The 25,209-nt window shown below is 38.3% G+C and overlaps 1 long non-coding RNA gene across 1 annotated transcript; it reads right to left on the bottom strand.

The window, feature by feature from the left end:
- Window positions 1–320: 320 nt before the first annotated feature.
- On the bottom strand, window positions 321–16,807 carry LOC143441351 (uncharacterized). The gene is made up of 3 exons (XR_013108665.1): window positions 16,119–16,807; window positions 5,963–6,041; window positions 321–822 (listed from the first exon to the last, which is right to left on the bottom strand). It is a non-coding gene; the product is annotated as an uncharacterized LOC143441351 (long non-coding RNA).
- Window positions 16,808–25,209: the final 8,402 nt, after the last annotated feature.

Genomic DNA, 25,209 nt, shown 5'->3' with positions numbered 1-25,209 from the left:
TGCAGCCAAAGGGTCCAGATACACTCAAAGATATGCATGCCCTGAAAAGCCAAAGTCTTGCTTTGGCTGTCTAGTGTTTAGAAGATCTTGGTATTCTGAAAATATTTTCTATTTTTCTTGGAACTTTTGCAATTGTTTTTGTTGGATTCTATGCTTGCCACACACCTCATTTCTTATTTATTCGTAGTTTTATCATCTTGGCTTCTGTACTCATTTCTCTTATCTATGTGCTCTTTGCTCTGAGATCAACATAGTACACAGTAAGTAAACATCACTCCGTGTAACACACACACACACACACAAGCATGACTATGACAGTGATCCTTCTCTTTTCTTTATTTCTATATGTCTTTTCCACTTTATGTGACAGTGAGCCTCACTTCCCAGTGCTAGGGAATACTCAGCACAAACCAGTTTGGACAGCATCTCAGCAACTCATGTGCCCCTGGGCATCCTGGACCATTGCCTCCCGATCTGTATGCTGTTCAGCTGTGGGTCTGAGCTGCCCTGCAACATTATCTTGTTCTGCTGCATGAAAAGCTCAAGTCTTCTCATATGCCTCTCTCCGTTCTCTTCCACTCTCAGACAATGGAATTTTCTATTAAATGAGGGAGCACAGCTCTTGGAGGGAGAAAATCGGGTGTTTGTTCTCTTTCTTCTGTCCACTATAATACAAAGCCTTGTTCCTCCTCTCGGGAGAACGGGAGGCTGGCTGGCAGTCAGTTTGACAGAAGGAGATCAGTGCAGCGGAAAATTGGATAACAGGATAAAAATCTACGGGGCCACAGGAATCCCATCAAAACTGGCTCCTCCTGTCAAAACCTAGACAGGAGACAAGGACGAATATAGAATGTTATTTATATTTAAATATTTCTAATGATATCATAATTATTCTGCTGCCTCTGTTAGGCAGCCATTTTCCTGTGAACCACAATTCTGCAAACCAAATGTTGTGTATTGGAGATAATCTACATAAGAATCAGACAGCTTCAATCAGACATCTGGAAAACCCTATAAACTCCTCAAATAGCTATTTCTAAAGGACAGGCCATAATAGCCTTTTTTTTTTTTCAAAGATACTTGCCTTAGAGCACAATAGCCAAGTTAAGAAATACAGGTCACTCCTGACTCTTAAGGATGAGAAAGCCAACCTACCGAGCAGTTAGCTAAAAAATTAATTTCACTTAAAGTTAAATAGGGTATTTTTAAAAATATCCAATTTACTTTTTTTCACAATATATGTTATACTGGGTCTACAGCACAGATTCCTAGCTGTTTATTTTTATAAACTAAACTCAACACTCAGTTCCCAAAACTAATATTTTAATTGCTCAAAGACAGGAACTTTCTTATTTATGAACTTGGGCCAAAGTTTTGATATAGATATTCTAAGTCAATGTGTATGATAATTAATTCTGACATTAAAATCTGGCATTTCAGAATATTTCCCTCAGAGAATATATTGAAAGTAATGTCAGCATTTATACCATAATGAAAGACAAAAATAGATGAACTTGAATGTATAGTGTTAATCAATATAATACAATATCAGAAAGCAAAGAGAACAGTTGTATGTTGTCTCACATATGTGAAATCTAGCCAATAACTGATACATACATGTGTGTGTGTGTGTGTGTGCGCACGCGCAAACAAATATACATATAGGTACAGTACAATGCAGAAAAGGACAAGAAAGTTTAAACATTAGGAGTGTGGAAGGACTGGATGCTGGTGATGGATATGAGTTATGAAAAAGAACATAAAACTAGTTGTTTGTCTAGTTTTAAATCTCCTGGGTTTTTAGTTTGGGTCTTGGAAAACTGCATAAAATATATTCAATCATAAAATCCAATGTATATCCACACAGCTTCCATTCCAAATGGCTAACTGTATATAAGCGCATTGAGGTGTGTGGACCCTGGGTCTAATAAATGTGTGTGTGTGGGGTGTGTGTGTGTGTGTGTGTGTGTGTGTGTGTGTGTGTGTGTGTGCGTGTGTGTGTGTGTGTGTGTGTGGTTTTTTTGTTGTTGCTGGTGCTACAAGGTTTTTGAAATAAAGTTTATAATATTTTAATTCTAAAAGAGAAAAGATTTAATCCTAAAAATTCTGAAGTGTACTTTCTGTTGCACTTCCATTGAATGTTAATCTTAAAATTCCTGAAAACTTCGTGGCCTTCTTTTTCAGGATATACATGTTTTTATTTATAGAGGAATGGCTATACACAAATATTAATGCAAACGTGTATAATAGAAAATAAAGTACAACACTACTAGGAGAAGACTGATGTAAGATCATTAAATTATTAAGTGTCAGTGTGGTCATTGCTTATAGTAGCCACGATGCTGTGACAACAGTTCAGGTAAAATCCTAACACACAAGGGCACTCCGTTCACAATACACCAGTCAAAACTTATGCTTGAGCGTATATACAGAGGGCAAAGCAAATGAGGGTTCTCCACTGTCAAAACACTTTTGGCTCACAAGGCTTCTCTCACAAGGCTTCTGGACATCTGGATCCCATTTTATGATACAGATTTCATCTCCCAGCTTGATGAGAAGCCTCTCTCTTGCTCATATGTATCTTTTCGTCCCCACCTTTGCTCACTCATGCTCATTATCTGCCTGAAAAACTTCTCACCCATCTCTCATTTATCCAAAGTCTAATCCTTCAACACCCAACTGAAACATCACCTCTCCTTGAAACTATGGTTATTACGTTTTATTTTCATTTTTAATTCAAATTTTTAACTTAATCACTTTATACCCCATTTACTGCCCCATTCCCTGTCATGCCCGACAACAATCCTTCCTCTTCTCCTCTGAGCAGGCAGGTTCCCCCGCCCTGTATCAACCCCCCACCTTAGCACTTCAACTCTCTGCTAGGCTAGGTGCTTCCTCTCCCATTGAGGCAAGACAAGGCAGCCCAGCTAGAAGAACATATTCTACAGACAGACAACAGCTTTTGAGGTATACCCCACTCCAGTTGTTCCATATCTACATGAAAACCAAGTTGCACATCTGCTATATATGTGGCACTGAGGCCTAGGTCCAGCCTGTGTATATTCTTTGGTTGGTAGTTCAGACTCTGAGAACCCCAAGGGTCCAGGTTGGTTGACTCTGATGGTCTTCCTGTAGAGTTCTTATCCCCTTCAAGGCCCCCAATCCTTCCTCCTGTTCTTCCATAGGAGTCCCCAAGCTCCATCCACTGTTTGGCTGTGGGTATCTGTATCTGTCTGAGTCAACTGCTGGGTGGAGTTTCTCAGAGGACAACTTGCCTCTCAGAGAAAATTTTATTTTCTAAAAAAAAAAAAAAAAAAAAAAAAAAAAAAATATTCTGAAAAAGGATCTCATAGATCTCATATAACCCAGGATGTTCCCAGAACATAATACATAGGCAAGAGTGATCTTAAATCTGATACTCCTAACTTTACTCCATAAGTGTTTAGATTATAGATGGGTACCACCACACCCAGTTCATGGCCTGCTAGGGACCAAACCCAGAGCATTCATGAATGCCAAGCATGCAAATACGGCCTCCTCTCCCACCCTTGAAGCCTTTTGCTGACAAAACCAATCGATTAGTTATTTTGTGTGATGCAATATTCTAAATTATTAACACATATGACCTTGCTTGATTTCTATATTATCAGGAACAGGCTATAACACTGAAAATGCCTAGAGCAGTAAAAAGAAAAAGTCTCAGAAAGCTTAAAAATAGCAGTCTAGATTTTAACCCCTCTGTGCGAATTGAAAGTCTGTACTTGTCCTTTCTCCTATTATGTTGTGCGTTCTTCTCTAACCTCTATGCACCGAATTCATTCTAATCTAAATGGTGCCATATAACTTATTCATGTGTTCTTATGATTAATATACTAGTCTGGATTCTCTCATTGGACTAGAACTATGCAGGCCTTTATTGATCTTGACCCCTGTCTGCTACCAACATTTAATTTATTGGTCAACAAGAGTTTACTAATTAGAAGGAAGTTAAGACTCTTGGGTTCCTGTTTACTACCAACTGAGAGCATTCATAGTTCTATGAACCCTATAGAGCTATTTTTCCTTTGGTGCACTGTAAAAGAGTTCTCAAGAAGCATTTTAATTTTTACTCTTTAAGTCTCTGTTATATGAATATTCAAATGAAAAAATTAAAGAAGTCTAAACATAATCCCTCCTTTTACAAACTTTCATTAGCTTGGGAAGAAACATTTCAGATATATAAAATCACATATATCACTAATCATATGTCACATAGATATGCAAAAATACAAGTTTGTCCATAATATATAGTCTGTGTAACATTTATCATGTATTATGAACATAACAAATAAAAGTAACCTATTCAAAGTTCTAACGTAGAGCATGATGATAATAGTAATATTGTATAGCATCCTAGAAATTTCCTAAAAGGTAAAACCCACCTATTCTTGCTATATATTTTCAAGCTAATATTAATGTAACAAGATAGATATTCTAATAGACTTGAGTGCAAAGGTCATTCTACTGTGAATATGTACATAAAATCACAGTGCACAGCACAAACAAAAAGAATCCGTGCACTCAGTCATGGCTTCTCAGCACTGAACTGTCAAACTGGAAACTTGCAGTGACCTATTACTATGGTTTCCATCTGCTATTGAAAGCATCTTCAACAAAGGATCATTGTGTATCTATCCAGTGCTCTCAGGAACTTGCAGACTAGCAAAGTCCATGTTTAGAAACCATATGTTTAGAACCATAGAAATCATATGATACTTTATCTTTCTTTACGTTTTTGTCTCTCTGAGTTTATGTACTCTCATGTCCTTATTCATATCATCATGTGTGTGCAATACATAGGACAACCTGGGTGTCAGTTCTCACCTTCGGCCTTATCCAAGATAGACTCTCTTATCTAATGCTGCCTGTGCCTGGATACTGTCCCAGAAGCTTCTGAGGATTCTTCTGTCTTAGACTCATATCTATTTGTAGGAATTATGACATCTGGATTTATGTGGCTGCTGGAGATCTGAACTCAGGTCCTTATAGGACTTCAGAAAGCACATCACCTACTGAGCTGTAGCCTAAGGATTTTATGTTTTATTCTTTTTTTGTTTTAGGTGAGCTCTTCTGAAAAATTCCAAGAGGACTAAGTCCTGAAGGAAGGTCATTTCATCCACTTCTTTTCTTTGGGAGGAAACCGAAGAGATTTTTGAATATATCTAACTTAGATCAACTGTGCCTCATTTTTATTTTGCTCTTAATATAAATATAGAAGTGCTCTCTTTTGTGTTTATTTTTCTTACCTGAATTTGGATACATTAGCCTAAGGTTAAGTAAATTAAATGAAAAATATCCCCCATAGTTCTAGCATCAAAACAAACTGTGGTTCCTTGATTCTGTGGCTTACTTAATAGACCACATCCAGACACCAACTAAAGGCTTGTAATTTAAATTATGAGCAGAGGGGTTCAGAGCTGTAGCTAATTTATTACCCTCACAGCTCCAGTTGAAGTACCAATTTAGAGTCATGTGTGTCACATTAATTGTAATCTTGTTTCTAAATGACAAGATAAATATCTCAAGGAACATAATGTATTATGGTCATAGGTCAGCTTAAATGAGTGTCTAAAACAGATTAGCACTAACTGTACACAATATGTCAGGTTTATAAAGTTATAAATGGATAAATTGTATTAACATTTAGCAGATTGTTCTATGTATCCCATCAATATTTAGCAAATTAAAATTCTTAAGCAAATTAATACTCCATTTAGTTATAACACTCTGAAAATACCACACATGGGGAAACATAAAATATCTGACTCAAAAATCTAACACTTGAGTTTAAATACACTACCATACATTTTACCCCTTCCCACTAAGAGTCTGCAGCTTTGATGCACATGAGTGTGAAGTACATATGTTTGGCTCCCAGCGACTCAACTAAAGGACAATACTACAATTAACAAAATATAATTACCACAATGCAGGTCCTACTAATTAGTCTGCTTGCGCATCTCTCCTTCATCTGGGACTGTATCAAAACCCCATCTGTACTCCTAGAACAGAAAAGCAAGTTGTCGCTAAACACACGAAGAAATAAGTGCAGGATAAGAATGCAGGCTATTTTAAAACTGAATCTGAAAGTCAGCTTTTCAAGTTTGAGCTAAAATTAAGCTAATGTGCCATGTGCGCACCTACAAGCTCTAAGATCATGGGAGAAGTATGTAACCAACTCTTGTTTCACCATGTCTGTATGTCATTGCATGCTGCTCTTTTCACATGCCAAAATTCCCTCTTGGAAGAATCCCCAGCAATTCTTTGTGTTTCTTGGATGGATTTTCTGTATTAGGTGTTTACTCATCTCTCTGACAAAAAGAAAAGTAAAGGTTTATTATTGTGGCTCACAGTTTAAGGATAGCCCATGGTGGTAAGGGATGCATGGCCACAGCAGCAAGAAACAGAAGGTCACACTACATCCATAGTCAGGACACATAGAGCAATAAATGTCTATGCCCAACTCACTTTCCTGTTTTTATTCAGCCCAGGAACTTGTCTCATGGAATTGCTTCACTTCTATTTTGGAAGAGTGTTCCCACCTTAATTACTCTAATCTAAAAGCCTTTCCCAGAGATGCACCAAAGTTTATTTCCATGATGATTCTAAATCTCATCAATTAAACAATCAAGATTAACCATCAAAAATTGGTTGAAAAATCTCTTTGGGCACATTGATGAACATTGAAAATCAAGCCATCGAATTTCAACTTACAAAAATGGGCTGTTAAGCTTTCATTGATGTTGCCCTTTGGGTCTTTAAACCAAAGATAGCTACCTCTAGTTGATCAACAGCTTCTTCTGTTCCAGATTTAATCACACAAGGTCCAAAGCTATACCAATATTCCCTGTAGACAATGGAGTATCATCACATTCTTTGCAGACAGCAGAGAGTATCACAAAGTAGCACTTCTCTGAAGATAGAACCTATGTTTTGTTAGTTGAAATTTATATGAAAATGAACTTACCAAGGCAACCAAGGGGTTTATATAAGGGTCTATATAAGAAGAGATTTTTAACGACAGATTTTCGAGTTAACAAAAAAGAAAATTTTTGGATTCACAAGAAGTTCCCCTAAGCTTCTGCTGGGCTGTGTATGATGGGCATCCCATCCTCTGGACAATGTTTTGCTAGCACAAATCCCCTACAAATCTACTGTGTTCTGGAGAACTGAGGCAGTATTGGGTGTCTCAGATGAGACAGGACCATCCTGAACCACATTTTGGATGGCACCAGCACAAGGGAAGAAGTCAGCAAACTGAAGATATTTTTCACTGTGTTTAAGGTGTTCATTGGGAGTTGTGTTCCACACAGCTGACTTGCACGTCAGCGGCAGCAAGAACAGGGCTCAATCTGATGCTCATTTAGACTCAAGAGAGTAAAAGAGAAAAGTAGAGTTGCATGGAGAGATTTTACAGCTTCGCCTGTCCCGGACAAACATTGCAAGAGTTCTAAAGTGAAAATTGTCGGCATCCCAGGAAATTCAGAGCAGATCATTTAGTCGATCTGTTCTCATGAGGATCAAAATAACTTTTCAAACTTCACTGGACACTTATTTAGAAACTATGTCCACAACTTTAGTTTACAACGAATAGAACCTTCTCCAGACAAGAGCGGCTTTAAAAATCTCCCTGCCAAGATCCAGTGCACTGTAACCTAGCAGACACATTTGGAGAATTTGAATTCAAAGTTTTTTCTCTGAAGCTGCACAAAATTAACATTTTTCAGCCTCTGTTTCTTTATGTGCATGTTCAGATATCAAAGAGCAGGTGGAGGTGATTAGCATAAGGACAAGCAGGGGCAATCCAGTAACCAGAGCAGCATGACTCCGGCCTACCTATGGTGCTGGCTGGAGTCAGTCACCCAAGGCTGTCATAACAGAGTGCCACAGACTGAGGGGTCTAATAACAGAAATTTATTTTTCCATAATTCTAGAGACTAGAAGCCAAAGATCAAGTTCTTGGAACATCTGGCTTCTCTCGAGGCCTCTCTCCGTGGTTAGCAGATGGATGTCTTCTTGCTGTGTCGTGTTCTGGTCTTTTTTCCTACATGCACACATCTCAGGCTTCTCTCTCTCTCTCTTTAGAGGGAAATTGATCATATTGGAATAAGACCCAAATTGATGATAAGTAACCTTAAGTGTACCTGAAAGAACCTATCTTCAAATGTAGTCACACCGAGCTTGGACCTTCAACATATGCATTTTGTGATATCACAAATGAATAATAGAACACTATTTGTGCCCAACTCATACGGGCTGGTATGAGGATTCAATGAGCCAGTACTTGTAAAGCATTTAGAACAGTGGGCAACATGAAGCACCACTATGCAAGTATTTGTTAATGGGTTTTGAAAATTATTTTTTCAAAATCTTTGAGGGCTGGGAAGATGTTTCTGTGTGTAAAGGTTATGTCTTGTGTTTCACCCAGAACTCATGTAACAGTGAAAGGAAAGAAATGAGTCTGTAAAAGTTGTCCTCAAATTACTACTTGCATGCTGTGTACACACACACACACACACACACACACCCCACATTCATATATACAAAATAATAAATACAATATATTGAAAAAATTAGAGAAGATCTCACTATATAACCCTGGCTGTCATTAAGCCAACAATCTTCCTGCCTCTACCAGTAGAAGGATGGAAGAAGTTATTCATGTTTAAAATTGCTATTTTAAACTTACTTAATTTATTCTTGATAAAATTAAGAGCCTTCCTCTTCTTGACAAGCAGAAATAAGGCTTGACCATTTATTATTTTTTTTACAATAATCTATCTTAAAATGTAGTGCAGAGTTACTCCTGTCAACTTAGGTGGATTGAGAGATGCCTGGACGAATAAAGAATACTACTGGGTGTTTCCAGAGAGAACTAGATCAGGAGGACTCTGGTCTAATCAATGGCATGTGCAATTGATAGATTGAAAATCTATTGGCAAGTGTGGGAACTGCAAGGGGGCTGGTGAAAAAAGATGGTCATTGGGAGTATGTGTGTTAGAAAGGCATACTTTGACCTGGCTCCTCCTACCTTCACTCTGCTTCCTGGATGCCATAAGCCAATGTCTCTGCTTGCCACACCCTCCTCACCTGATGGATAGGAACCTATGAAGCCATAAGCCGAGATAGATCTTCCCCAGTTCTGTTGTCCTCTCAGGCCACAGCAATAAAGTCCAACAAGCCTATCTCTCTCTCTTTTTTTTTTTTAAAGTAATCTCTATTGTTTAGTACACTTTCAATAGACCAATTAAAGGCACAGCCTGGTTGGAATATTCTACCTAGTCCCTCATGAAACTACAAGACATCGCCGGAAGGCCTGACTAGACTGATCACACACTTCCAAGATGGACAAGTTGTCAGTATTTGGAGGCAGCCTCGGTTCTTCACTATGTGGGCTTCCTCAAAGTGCTGCTTAAATGCCCTTAGAATCTGGCTGGTGACTTCCCTGAGAAGAAGTGATCTAAGAGAAATCAAGGCAGAAGTGACAATGTCTGTTATGAGCTGGACTCAGAAGATATCAGTTATAATGGAGGCTGTACCCTATTGGTGGAGCAGATCAGCACTGAGGCCGTGTAGGAGGGCTCTACAAAAGGAGGCTGCCAGATAGCAAAACATCCACAGGAACCAGCAACTGAGCAGCTACTGTATCTGTCCAATCAGATAGTCCTGCAAGGGCTGGGAACCCTGTGGGCTATAGAACAACCTGGTAATGATGACATACTGCTTACAGCTTGGGACTAACAGTTGGGACAGCCCAGTGGCCACATCTCAGACAGACAAAGGCCCTCCTATGTTATGTGCTGCTCTTACCAAACGCTTTGCAATTTTTCAAATTCTTTTCATTCCCCACTTGTTGCCTGTGCCCTGGACAGCTCTCCACCCGACCCTACCTGCCCTTAGGGGTTGGGGGTGGGTTGGTGCAGAGTCAATGTCAAGGAGCAGGTAAGAAAGCTCATCTAAACACTGCTGCAAGCAGTGTTAATGCCCTCCACCCACACCCCCACTGGTCCCAAGAAAGCATCTCTTCTAAACAGCAGTTTCTGATTGGCTGGCATTGTCTGCATGCAATCCTTGGTTTCTCAAGAAGTCCTCAGTTAGGTCCTCCTACAGTTGATGCTTTTTCAGCTGCCTGCCCCCAGCATTTACATAAAGGCAGCCCTGCTGTTCCTGTTACACCCAGTTTCCCTTCTCAATCTCTGGGTTCTGGGGCAATGCCCCTTATTTTTTCACTAGTTTGCTTTTTATTTTCTGGCTAGTCCCATAGCTTCTGTTGTTAGAAACCAAGAGCCTTAAGTGATACAATCATTAAGTTTTCCCATCTTTCCTCTGTTACAATTAATTTCCCTTCATATCTTAAACTTCCTGTCCCGGGAACCTGGATAGGCCTTGTGGAAAGCCTCTGAGCCCTCAGTCTAGATCAGACATCACACCCCATGTTTCAGTTGTTTGTTGTTTTCACCTCTGTTAATAAAATATGAACCACACTTCCTTATTGTTACATAGTCAATTTCCCTTCAGTAGAATTTTGTTTCCAACAATGACAACAGAAGTACTGACACCAATAGCGTCTTGGTCATCTCTTAAATTCCCAGGACCTCACAGAGTAGTTCTTCCCAAGAGTCAATACAAGTGAAACATATCTTTCTTGCAGTTTTTCATATCTTTTTAAGAGAGCTGACCTAATTCAGAACAGAGTATATGTCTTTAATTTCCGAGTTTTACACTCCCCACTGTATTTTTGCTGTAAATTTTAAAACATTTTTTTCAAAGATAATAGTTTTTGTTGTGACCCTTTGACACAATGGATGTCAGCTAAATATGTTCTCTTTTCAGTGACTTTTTTCCCTTTGGGAAAGCCAAAATATAAGGAGAAGTTTGCATCCTAAGTATCCCATTGAAAAGAGAGTTATTGTTTGCTTAGATTGTTCAGGGCTGTCTGGTGAAGAAGACCTGCCTCAGAACTGAGTAAGGTGCTCTCAAGCCAGCCTTCCCTCTCTAACTAAGCATGGCCAACTACCTCTCCTCCACCCACTGCCCCATTTGCTTTTCCGATATGATATCACTTTCCAAACCCACACATAAAGATCTGACAACAACACGTTTTAATGATGATTTATCACTGATCAGGTTTAAAGATTTAAAGAAGCAAAAGAAAGGAAATAGATTTTTTTAAAAAAATAGATTCTAACGTTTGGGTTTATAAAATTGAAGTACTTTAAAAATTGAAACAAGACTTGTATCATTAACTTAGATATCATGAAGTTCACAAATCTTTGTAATATTCCAGTTCATCACTTAATCCCCAAGACAAGCACAAAAGAAATTCAGAGGCAACCTCTTGAACCCCACACTTCCTTAACCAAAGAAAATTAATGAAAGTTTACACAGGACAAGGGAGTTGCCCTGTGTCTTCTTGAACCATATTTAGCAAAAGTAAATCTGGAAGGACTAGTGCAGAATGAGGAAGAAGGCTCTAGAACCTCTGACTAGGCACAGCTTCAACATTCAATGGCCAACGTGCTGCCACTGCTATGCACATCCACCACACCTAACTGACCCTCCACAGAGCATCCCTTAAATCCTTTGTCCTGCTACGTCTTGCACACACAACAGAGGGTACCATGTCCTGGCGACCAATCCTGTACTGTTTCCTACTAGGCCACTGTCCCACTAAACGGGTGTGTACCAGGGAGTCTTCCAGGTATTCCAGTGCAAGGCCTCCTTCATAGTGTCCTGTAATTCAGGAGTCAATACCTGTTTTCCTCAGTGCATAGGCTCCTATAGATAAAATCATTTGAAACCATTTTAACCAATTTGGTGCTCTGACAGATTTGGGAGGAAAAAAATGTAGTAGTGAAGAGATTCTATTCTCTTCTAGAAACCATTGATAAAGCACATTTACTTGTATAGGAAAATTTTCATGGGGAACACAATCAAATCATAAAATACTGTGACACTACATGTGTATCAGTAGGTCCCTCCTCCAGCAGATATAGTTGGCTTACAATCTTACAATCTCTCTCTCTCTCTCTCTCTCTCTCTCTCTCTCTCTCTCTCTCTCTCTCAAATCTAGTCCAGGCAGGATTCACCTAACTAGAAGAGCAGTGTAGCTGACTGAATACCCACCAAACTGGCCCAAGCAGCAGTCCTTCTTAGACACAGCCTGCATATATGGAAGGAACTAAGGCATCAGGAGTCATTCGTCTCAGTCCTTATCCCAGCCCATTTCTGTGCACATAGCGGTTGGTTCCAGATGGGCTCATGACTCAATGTCAGTTATGAAAACTAAGGTTTTGCTCTAACCTTAAAGGGCAAAATGTTTCTTTCCTGTCAGATGAACTGCGTAACCACTACATAGCCTGCTTTAAAGTGGAGTCAACAGAGAGGAAGTGAAACTAGCAATAAATCCTGGGCCTATGAGAGACAGAGTTCTCCACAAAATACTGGACTTCCCTTTGGGCTGAGTTATTTTGGAGGGTGATTTTTGTTACTTTTCATCAAAAGGTTTTTGTGGCACAGGCTAACCGGTTGTTTACTGGAAGGCTTAATCAGTGTGAAAATGCAGAGAAGGGAAGGACATTTGGTTTTAAACCCATGCCTACTGTCACCACCCTAATAACAGGAAGTAGAGTTTAATTGGAAATAGGTGACATGGCTCTAAGAATAATCATCTAAGGCTAACTGCATGAGTGGTTTTGATGTCAGATAAATTGGCTTTCTTGTTATAAAGTGCATCTCTCCTGATTAGTACTTGATTAAACAACAACAACAAAAATAACCTCTTCAAGCTGAAATATCAACAGCCTTCTGGGTTCCACTTTGCTCAGCAAGATAATGAGACTAGCACATTGTTTAGCATGTTTTAATTGGATGAATATTCGATACACGATGGTTTTTCTATCTCCTTCTGTGCTAAAAGTTCCGTTACCACATGAAGAATTTGCCTGTATTTTCTCTCCCTACATACAAAGACAGTTGCTGTACCTTCGCAGTTTGTGGGTTTAAGATTTCTTTTGATTTATCCATTTGAATTCATATAGCAACAGTTGAAAGCTCTCTGCTTTTGACCATAACTTCTTTCCAAAATAGATGTTTTTAAGAGTTAAAATTAAACTGGATTTTTTTTTGCACCACTACATTCTGAGCAGTTACTGTGTGCTCTTTGTTCTGTGTGTATATATATGTTGAAATAAAACAACCAGAAAATGTTATACTGGCCCTCCTTGCAAACTATGAGAGAACATGGAGACTTAAGATGCTGTTGAAAGCAAATGAAAACGATATCAAATGTAACAAGTATTTTAAAATATTTTGAAAGGTGAAACGTTTACAAAAATCTACAATTTGCTTAAAGATTATAAGATCTTTTCCCTCAAACAAAAGCAAGAAATTGTAAGGTTTTTTTCCTTTAAATACTTCCAAAATAAGCATCAGAGATGTCAGAAATTTCAACTATAATGGCTTTTGCTTACAAACATAAATTCTAGCATAGTTTTATCCTTGGCCTTGAAATGTACTTACATAGAGGTTGTTAAACTGTGCCTTTGTCTAACAGGCAAATAAAACCAAAGAGATACAGGCAGTCCCCATAAGCTGGTCTGAACAAACACACCTAGAAGTCATATCTCCTAAACTCTATTGCCACACCTTCTATACTTGTCATAACTGGGTAGATATTTTACATAGACTGGAGGACTGGCTTCTTCTTTAAGAACATGATGGGAAGTGTTCTGTGGCCCATTGCTTTAATCTATGTGTATATAAAGAATACACTGGATGCTTATGGCACTAGTCACCATCCACCTCACCCTTTCTGTGTGTAGCCTACTAAACCTTCCCAGATGTCACAATCAGCACACATGCTTGTTAAATTGGAGAAACTCTTGAACCACAGAAAACAGATGCTAAAACAGAAGGAAATTTTCTTTTGTGGTCAAAAAAGGGAAATTTCCAATTAAGAAATGCCTGGGCACCTTCATCTCCCATCTAGTTGGTTGAACTATGAGATCTCCTTATGTAGGACTTTAGAATCAATCAAACAAACAAACAAACAAAACTTTCTATTTCTCTGAAACAAGTCTTCCTGTGCACACAAACATTAGTTTAAAGTATGCTTACTTTTGTATCATTTTAAAATTACTTTGGAACTTTCAAAAACGTAAAGAAAAGTTTTGACATCGTGGTTGTAGTTACTACTTTTATCTTCATCCACCTGGTGTCAACTTTACCTCTTAATACTCTCTCCCTTCAGTTGGTTCACTTGTTAAGTTATACAGTACCATCATCTGGCTAACCCTTCAGTACACTGTGGTCCATCTATTCAGATAGAGAGACTACAAAATGCAAACTAGATAGAACCTTTGTGCAAGTACAGAACAGATGTCACAACTTCAGTAACAACCATCCACCTGTGATCAAGTGCAGTCCGCATAGGCTAAATTCTGTAGCATCTTTTTAAGGCAAGATGAGGCCATCCACTTGGCAGCTGCTTCACTGACAGTTGTCCTCACTATCTCCCACATGTTCCTGATCTCCCTCGCTGCTCTACATACATTTCTAAGCTCTTTGTTCTCCCATAATTACCACTGGCTGGAAGACACACAGAAGAGAGGACTTTATCAAAGGCCCAAGTCACTGGAGAGGGGTCCATATGAACTCTAAAGCCAGCGTGTATTGTCTGTTATTACTTTTGCTCTCTAAAGGTCCTCAACCACTTTTCACATGGATTATTTTACTGGGCCAGGTGTAGAGACTTCACATAGCTCCGTGACTCCATGTATACATAACTTTCTCCATAATCATCCTCCTGCCTGAAAGTGGCAAGTGATCCAACCAATAACTCAGCACTTCCACCCAATCCTCACGTTTCATGTGAGTTGTCTTCATTCTGAGTTTTTATGAAAAGACACAGCATGGCTCGACTCCTTTAGTGTCACACAGTGCAGTTCCCCTGCCCTCTTCTGCAGTATTGCAGTGTCAATCCCCTGCCCTCAAATTCCTCTGTGCTCACCATTCTCTTTCTCTTACTTGTCCTATAACCATTAACCACTGGTATTTTCCTTGTCCATGATTATGCTTTTTCCAGATTGTCCTATATCAGCTGTGTAACAGTCCAGAGAAAGCAAAGTCACAGACCAGACACTGCCTACCTCAGCACACTGGCATCTTCCAATGAATCCCAGTTTATTTATCTTCTTATTTGCTAAGTTTCTTGGCCTCTTCCAAGTAATGGATGAAGAAGAAATCAATTTTCACATGAAATTTTGCGTGTGTGTGTGTGTGTGTGTGTGTGTGTGTGTGTGTGTGTGTACAAATCATTTGAATAAATACCAAGGAACGTAATCACTGGGTTATATAATGAGAGTACCGTTATTTTGTTTTTGTTTATTTGTTTGTATTTTTAAACTGTCATACTCTTTCCCAAAATGCTGGCCCACTTTTACTGCTCACACCCCTCTAGCATTTACAGTCAGCATTTTGGTTGTTGACCATTCTAACAGGAGTACCACTACTACCTCATTGTTTTAATTTCCAGTCACTTAATGATGTGATAGCCAACATCTTTTATATGAGAAAAAGCAGGTAGTCATACCTAGAGGCTAGCCTATCTGTCACATTGTCCTAAATAAGAAGTATGGCATACCATGTTCCTGAAGTCAGAACACTGAATTTTCAAGTAGCATGAGTATCCTCCAGCTCGCTTGCTGCATTCTCCATGCCTTCTTTAATGAGCCTCTTCTATGTAGAGACACTGGTGGTATGAGTGCTCCCTGTCCAGTCCAGGGTAATGTGTTAACGAACCACAGTAGATAGACTTCTACTAAACAAATGGTTATTCACATGCAGTAAAGCAGATGCTGTTCTGTGAAATCAGATCCAGATTGGTTTATCTCCCTCTGCACCTTTTCCCCACCTATGGGCATTGTGATGACAATGACAATCTTTCTATATGCTCTTTTGCTATGTCTGTATATTATCTCTGCATTTGGGAAGGACTGTTCAGGTCTTTTCCACATTTTTAACTAGCTTATTCTTCTTGCCTATCTTTAGATTTTATAAGTTCCTTATAATTTACATACCATGGTCCTTTATCTGGCTGTGGCTGGTTGGAAGTTTTCTCCCAGCCTTCCTTTGTCTTCTTACTCCTTCTATCATAGAGATGTTCTTCATTTTCATCTAGTCTACTAGTTCCTTCTTTCATGAATGGTGCCTGTGTTCTTGCATCCAAAAGTTTGTCCTCACCATCAAGATCTTTTAGATGATCTCCTATAGTTTCTTCTACACTGTATGCTTCAGGGTAGCAGGGTCCCTCAAAATAAAGAGAAAGGAGAGAATTGGAAATTCTAAAGTTTGTTGTCTGATCTCAAGAGACTTGCACACATCAAGAGAAATACACGTTTGTGTACACATATATACATGCACATATAATAGCGATATATTGTCATAAAATGTGCTTTTCAAATAAACAGTAATTTAACATTTGTTTTCATAAAAATAATAGATGATCTCCTAACCTATTTTTTAGAACCTTCCTAGTTTCATCATTTACACTCATACCAGTGATCCATTTTGGGCTGATTTTTGTGAATGGTTTAAGGTCTATATTAAGATTGTTTTATTTTCTGTTTCACTATGCCTATAGCTATTTTCCCCAATAACTAGTATTTTAACATCCTTGGACTTTTGAAATTCCTGCTTATTTTTTCTCATTGTGAAAGAGTTTTCTTATCTTCATCTCATGGAATTGTTCTCATTTTTCCAGAGGGCATCACTATAATAACCAAATTCACTGATTTAAATCATACCTAAATATTTAAAAGGAGCCTGGCTGCTTATCCTATTCTAGAGCATAGTAGTGAGCATCTCAAAAGCAGAATGATCATTGAATTTGCTATAATATTATTACAGCTGCGAACAAAACACAATGAATAGCATCATGTATGAAAAATAATAAACCATTATACTTGCCATCCTTCTGCATTGAGTGTTCTATTTTTCTACTTCAATTCTGTCTTTTTGCTTTCTCTTTTTTTCCTTTCAATATTTAGGGAGAGGTGATCACACCAAAACAAAGCTTACTGGTTAACTTATGCCTGAAGAATATCATAGAGGGGATTTATAATGCTATGCATGGTCAGTAAGCTTTACATTAAAAATCTATTTGTCAATATGCATTCTATATCAGAATTTAAATGTTTTCTTTCATGTCTTTCTTTGCGTTTCTCTAGGATTTATTAAAATAAGTCAACATGCTGCAGAAATAGATTAATAGGTCAAGAAAAATTTTTATTGTTACCTGTTTCCAACTTAGAGGAGGCATTGTAAAGAACAATTATTACATTCCCAATGTTATTAAGATTTAAGGGACTGATTATTGATATTTGTAAGAAGAAACAAAACTGTTACATGTTTTAAAGGTTTCTTTTAAAGGTGTGTAGGTGTGTGTGTGTGTGTGTGTGTGTGTAAGAAAGAGAGAGAGAGAGAGAGAGAACAAGTGTGCAGGTCCATGGGGGAAGATGGACAAAGGTATCGTATCCTTTGGAACTGGGATTGCAGGTATTTCTGAACTGTCTGGCAGGGATACTGGAATCTGAACTCTTAACTATTGAGACACCTATTCAACCCTAGAAAAGCTTCTTAAGAAATTAAGTATGACCTCAGTTCTTGATGAAGACATAAAAATTATGAGGAAAGGTAAAATACTAAAGGAAAGAAAGAAATGGCTATTGGGGCATGATTGGACCCTGAGAAGTGTAAAGAGGACATTAAAACAAAATGACCATGTAATTAAAGAACTGAGCATTACACCATGGACTCCACTTCTTAAATCCCAATCACATCAGGGCCCATTAGTTTTGAGTAAATGAAGATCCACTAATGTTCCTCAGAGTCTTGAGCTTTAAGCTTCTATGAAAACACACTTTAATTGATTTTGAAGATTTAGGGATATTTTTACAGACACTAAATTTAAATGCAACAGGAGTAGCCATCAGTATCCATTTGTTCTAGCCTCGACTGCTCAGCCTTCCAGCAATGGTACCCACTGGTTTTTATACATATGGACAATTACCTCCTTTGCTCTTGATAATACTTTGACATTTTCTTATCATCTATAAGGGCAAGTACACAAACTCATGGATACTCAGATGAATTTCTACAGAAGGCTGAAGATGCAATGACCATCATCAGCTTGAACTATCTTTCCTGGAAAATCTTTTCTTTGTCCAGTCTTCTGACACAAGGAGGAATAACATACAAACACCGATACATTATTTTCTGACAGTCCAAGCAGTAAGACTGATCTAACGAAATTTGGTAATGATATAAATGTCGAAGGCATATGATTGCAATCTTATTAGAGAATGGGGTTTTGTTTACACTTTTAAAATTAATTCTATTTAACTTCAAGTATAATACAAATATTTTGCTATTTTTCAATAATACTTTCTTTGTTTTTCCCAGATGATGCTAACATGATGATAAGGACACGATGACCCCATGGTTCCTGCCAAGCGAATGCTTTACAGTAAAACTGCCATTGCTTCCTTATGTGCGTTCATTGCTCTCTGTTTGAAAACAAAAGTCTTCAGCATAACTGCTACCATTACAAGCTGACAAAATAAGATCATGTCTGAAACTTGTGCCCAGATCTCCATTTGGATCTGTCTTTCAAGAGTGAGATTACATTTTTGTGCCATTGAAGCAATAAATTTCTCCTCCAAATGACTTTGTATTCCTACAGCCATGTGGTTGTTATAGTTAGCATGCAGAAACAATGGTTGCTGTGTTGGGGAGGGGATGTCAGATTCAGAACTCTGGCTGCTTTAACTTGAAATGAGGTCTTTTACATGTCCTTTTATTTTCTGTGAACAAAGAGCCCTGCGCTTTTTAATAGCAATGATGAGAAGCAATCAGACTGGCAAGGAACTTTGCAAGTCCTCAGCAGAGCTGAGGAATGGGCTACTCAAAGCTGGCCAGAAGAAATGCTACAAGTAGCCTAGAATGCCTATAAGGACCAAATAGAATGGCACACCACTGCTTTCCCCATGCCCATCAAGAACCTGTGCAGTGAGTGGTGTTCACGCAGATACGGATTCTTAAAAAGAAACCTGAAATGAACATGGGGGCCCTTTAGGTGTTATTCACTATTTTGGCAATGTTAACTAAAACCTCCTCGTAGTGAAACAACATAGTGTGGAACAATATATCACCATTCTTGGGGGTTGACATAAACTATAAGGAGCTTTTTTCTCTTCTGTGTATAGTCAGAACATAGTTTTATAGTGTTCTTCTGAGACTAATAAAAGTGACTTTTTTATCTGGCTTGTAAAGCTGTTGAGATCTTACCATGACCTTATTAAACAGATGTTTTTCATTTACACACACATAAATAAATAAATAAATAAATAAATAAATAAATAAATGTGTGTGTGTATACACAGTCTCTAAATAGTTTTGAAAAACTCATGTGAATTTTCAAAAAACTTATAATTTACAAAACATTATATTTTAGAATGACAGTTTGAATAGATAAGACTCCATTTCTCTCTCTCCCTTTCTCTCTCTCTCTCTCTCTCTCTCTCTCTCTCTCTCTCTCTCTCTCTTTCTTTGTCTCTATCTCTCTGTCTCTCTTTCACACACACACCATATACATGTAAGTGTATTACCCCAAAATTATTTTAATATGCCAATAGTAGATTTAAAATATATTATTTATTTACTTAACTAGTATATAAATAAATTTTTACTAGTTTATATACTAAAACTAAACTAGTATATAAATAAATATACTATGTATATACTAAAACTTAATCATTATGTAAAACACAACAATTTAAAGATAACCTGAATCTTACACAGTCGTTTTACAATAGAGAAGCTTGCTTATTTCCCTTTAAGTTTCACGTATGCCAATATTTCAAAAAAATGTTGTAATAAAGTAAGGATTAATAATGCCAGCCAGAAATAGCCAATGATTATTGTTCTCCTCAATAAGCCAGCACTTAGTAAGCACCTGTTGTGTGCCACAGGCTGAGCCCTCCAGTGATTCATTACTGCAGCTGGGTTTAAGAAGTCCTCATTTGAAGGGTGTGATTGTACAGGCATGGAAGAAAGAGGCATGAGGACTGTGAATTCCACACCCACCTAGACTACATAGTAAGACCCTGCTTAAAAACAACAGGTGCCAGGCATCGCTCTGTTCTGGGACTGCAATGCTTCTGAGACCACTTGAGAAACATGGACAAGACAGTGCCTGTATGTCACCACAAATTTAAAAATAAACAAAAACCCTTTAAAAACGGTATGCCCACTAGTTTAAAAATAAAATCCTTGAGAGATTTTGCCAGGCAGCCACACACCTTAGGCTTGGCCTCAAGTTTTAAAAAGCAGCCCCTTTTATTTTCATGTGCCCTGACAGTTTGTATGTGGTTTCATAGGACTGTTGCAAGAGTTGTATGCAGAAATACCTACGAGGATTTTCACCAGGATCCAGTACTGTGCAACAGCTTGGAAAGGAAGAGCTATAAAACTTTACCAGTACATGCTTCTAGGTTTATACACTTTATATTTTTACTTTTTTTTTTTTTTTTTTTTTTAGTTTTTCTATGCATGAGTGTTCTACATACATGTCTATGCACTACTTACATGTCTGGTGCTCATGAAGGCCAGAAGAGAACAACAGATTCCATGGTCATGGAGTTACAGACAGTTGTTAGCCATACATAGATGCTGCGAATCTGGCAAGAGTCCTCTGGAAGAGCAGTCAGTGCTCTTAACCACTGAGCCATTACTCCAGACCCTGGGCTTATACATCTTAACTTTACCATTATCAGTCTGTTTATAAATATCTGAGGAATAAATATAAAGATCCATAATGTGTTTAAAGAAGATAGGCAGCCACTGTGTCTGGTGTGTAACATTTGGGCCACAGCTGAAAAAGTCACTTGTTTCTTTAAAATTGAGTTTTTGTTTGAATTAAATAAATAAAGGTAGAATATAATGATTATGCAATACTAAGCTTCTATTTTGCTTTCAGGAAATTTTAATGGGGCTGGAGAGATGGCTCATGTTAAGGACGTACACTATTCTTGAAGAGCATCAACTCTTTTTTGATATATCCATGTTAGGTGGCTCACAACTATCTGTAATTTAAGCTGCAGGGGATTTGACACCTCTGGCCTCTGCACGCACCTCCACTCACTGCACCTACCCAAACACAGATGCATACATATACACATAGTTTAAAAATAATAAAACAAACCTTACAAAAATGCTTCTCTAGTAATTAGTAAATAGTTATTAGTAAATAGTTAAATCACTCAGTATGCCATGAGCATCAGTGTAAACAAGCAGGTTATGGGTAAGATCATTATCAAGAGACTTAATGTATACACTGTGCCTATTAGACAGACTAAGAGCAGAGAAAGCTTCCTGAAGTGGATGAAGGAAAACAATCAGGAAAAACAAAAGCCAAAGAAAGAGGTATGTGGGTTGAGATAAAGCTCCAGCCTGCTGCACCCAAGGAAGCCCAGTTAGTGAAGACTGGAGGAAAGATTGGGAGCTGCTGGAGACTCTTCCCCGTGACTTCCTGACTTAATATCAGAAAGAAATTACAATAGTAAATGTATTTTCCTCTAAAGAAAAAGAAACTAGCAAAGCCAACCACAAAGCAATAAACATTTGTAACATAGTTACTAAAGGAATCATTATGAAAGCAATACATACATAAATATATGTGTAAATAGATACATGTACAAATCATAATAATAAAACAATAGATTATAAGAAAAATAATTTTACTCAAAAGAAATACATTTGGCCAGTAACTCGATTTTACTGATCAATCTCTTGTACTGTATATATCGCATTATGTATTGTGTAAATGGTATTAATACTGTGTGTATCATCTATATATTATTGGAAATTTTAAATTTTTTTAATTTTTTAAAAAGAAATCTGGAAATATAAATGAGTCCATTTTTCACATGTGTGAAGTTGAATTCAGTTTTGAAAATACTTTTTTAAGTTTTAAACCTTAAAGAGCCTCTTAGTTGCATAACCCATGGCTGAGCAGTAACCTCTGTATACACACACAGTAAACTTTTGCACACACCAAGAACACACAACATGAGCCCCTTCATCACAGTTTAAGATGAAAAGCATGTTGAGAATTTCCAATGCCCATTTAAGAGAAAGTCACCAAATGAACACAGTATACATTCAATGGTAAGTATTTATCAGATACAGTGTAACAATACCCACTATCTAATTTCAAAAAAATAAATGTACATTGCTGTTTGAGATAACCAGCTAGAACATACATGATACAAAATTGGGGGTGGGAGGTTAAAGCTGGGAAAGCCTCTTAAATTTATTAATATCACTGTTCTAAAAGAGCACAGATTCAGGAATCTCAGGTTTTGTGTGTAGGCAATCCAGTAATTGCACAAAGAATACAGAATTTAAAGTTATAGTAAATGCCAATACAGCATCAGAGGCTACCTAAGATGAGCAATGTAGAAATTAACTTGAATCAAAACCATTTCTGAACTCCTTAGAGGAAAGATCAGGAATGTCTTGAGGAGCTATAAGCAAACTCAGTGTTTACTCAAATTGGTGATGTCAAGTTCAGCTAAGGTGAAGAAGCATCTGCTTCTTCACGTTGCTATTCCTTCAGCCACTGTGCAAGACATAACTGATTTTGGCCCTTTCCAGTTTAACAGGAAATAGGAAGTGCAGTAAGTAATAAAAGGAACAGATCTATATTCTGATTTTTCACTCATCTAGTAAATATATCTTTTGTGCAACATGTATGATGCTTGGTGCTGGAGAGTGAGTAACACGCAGATGTGACAAGACTCCTGCCTTTAGAAGGCTTACAGTCTCATGGGGACTGCACATCCATGGAGAGAGAACTAGACTGCTAGGGAGAGTGTTCACTGGGCTGGGCAGAGTGTTACAATACTTGGAGCCTCTGAATACTAAGATCCACAGCTAAACATTAGACAGCTTGGGGAGTCTCGTGGACGAGTTGGGAGAAGGATTGAGGGACCTGGAGGGGAGGAGATAGAACTCCACCAGACCAACAGAGTCAACTAACCTGGACTTTTGCAGGCACTCAGAGACTGAACCAACAACCAACAACCAAAGAGCATATACGAGCTGGAATGAGCTCCTCCTGTCCCCTATGCCGATGCATGTATGTTGCAAATGTGCAGCTTGGTCTTCATGTGGGACCCAAACATCTAGAGCTGGGGGTACCTCTTACTCTGTTGGCTGCCTGTGGATCCTGTTCCCCTAGCTGGACCACCTTGTCTGGCCTGAGTGGAAGAGGATGTACCTAGTTCTGCAGTGACTTGATGTGCTAGGTGAGGTTGGACCTTCCACCTTCTCAGAGAAGAAAAGAAAGGGGATAGGAAGAAGATGCATGCAGAGAGGACTGGGGGAAGGGGGAAGACTATGATCAGGATGTAAAGTGAATTAAACAAACAAATTAACTAACAACATACAAACCGGGCTGGGAAGATAGCTTGGTTGATAAAGCTAAGAACCTGTATGAAAATGACGGCATAGTAGCATGAGCTTGTAATACCAGCCCTGGGGAGGCAGAGAGAGGGGGATCCCTGGGGTACATGTGCCAGCCCTTCTAGCCTAATTAGTGAGTCCCAGACCAATGAGAGACCTAATCTCAAAAGAGGTAGATAGTATTCCCGAGAATCACACTTAAGGTTGTCCTCTCAATTTCACAAGCACAGGTATGCATGTGCTTGTACCCATATGTGTACATTTCTCCTCACACATGAGAACACCCACATCCATGACGGGGAGTGGGGGTAAGCAAACACACAGAGATGACAAATGATAAATAGATAGATGATAGATATAATAGATAGATAGATAGATAGATAGATAAAAATCCACAAACAACCTCATACCAACATACTTGTGTAAAAGGAATCCAAAGGCAGTGGAGGATCTATAGCTTAAAAGAGGAAAAAATGAAAATCCTAAGATAGGGCTATAAGAAGAAACAAGGCAGAGTGGCCAGAGTTTGCCTCAGAAACAGTGGTTACAACATGAAGAAACCTTAAAAGCCCAGATGTGGAAATACTCCTGTTCATTCATGTATATGTACATCTAGTTATATATAATCCATTAATCCATGTCTAGTCAGTGTAATTAATAACAAGAAACATCTTACAGAAGGCTATTTGCTGTAAGATGATAGGAAAATTACTAGAGTTGATTTGGCATTTTGTCTGCTATTCCAAGATACAAAGTTATAATTTCAAAATTGTATTTGGACTTTTTCAGTTCAAAACTGGTTATAAAGTATAAGTGGTCTTCTTTTAGATGACACAGAGATGATCCATGCCTTGACAGAGCCTTAGAACATTCTAGAACAGTAATTCTGAAGTTGGTCAGAAAATTATGATCACCTGGAGGAAGTTACAAATCCCAGGCTTCATTGCAGAGCTATTGAAATGAAAACCCCTGGAGATGAGATGCAAGGCAGGCATAGGTCTCTAGGCTCTTCAGGTGGTTTCTGAATGCAGATTAAGTTTGGGAACAAGTGGTCTAGAATAGGAACACAAAAGTGAACTGAAACTGCTCACTGTGAACTGGGACTGATCTAACTTAGAGGCCACAAAATCAGGTGTGCAATAAATAGCTTCAGTCCTCAGTAACAGTAATTTCCTTTAATTCCACAGCACAGAAAACATTTGCTCTATGTTCATCCAGGTCTTGTCTCTCTTCTCCCCTGTACTGTTTTCTACACATAGCTGGTACAGTCCATCCAGTGAGAGTCATGAAGTGTCAGGGGGAAGATGAGACAGATTAGCAGGGACCAGCAGCAATAGAATCTCCAGCTGAGATCAATCCATGTTGCTTGTGCTGACTCCCTCAACACTTGTCTTCTCTGTCTCTTGGTTTCTGAGCTCCCTAGCACATCCCAAAACATCCCATCCACATGGAGTCTATGGTCCCTGGGATTTCTGTTCACATCCTCACTGCTCATAACCTCACTACTCTGGGCAGCGACAGAAATTCTGCAACTTGCTACTTTGCATGAACTTCAAGGGACAAAGTATTTAAAATAGTAGTATGAAAAGAGATGGTTGAGAATGAGAAACTCCAGTTAATAACATATCCACATATAAATAACAA

This window comes from Arvicanthis niloticus, chromosome 2 (assembly GCF_011762505.2).
Source record: "Arvicanthis niloticus isolate mArvNil1 chromosome 2, mArvNil1.pat.X, whole genome shotgun sequence".
Lineage (NCBI taxonomy): Eukaryota > Metazoa > Chordata > Mammalia > Rodentia > Muridae > Arvicanthis > Arvicanthis niloticus.
The sequence above is the reverse complement of the archived record's forward strand: the minus strand, read 5'-3'. Positions and strand labels throughout refer to the sequence as shown.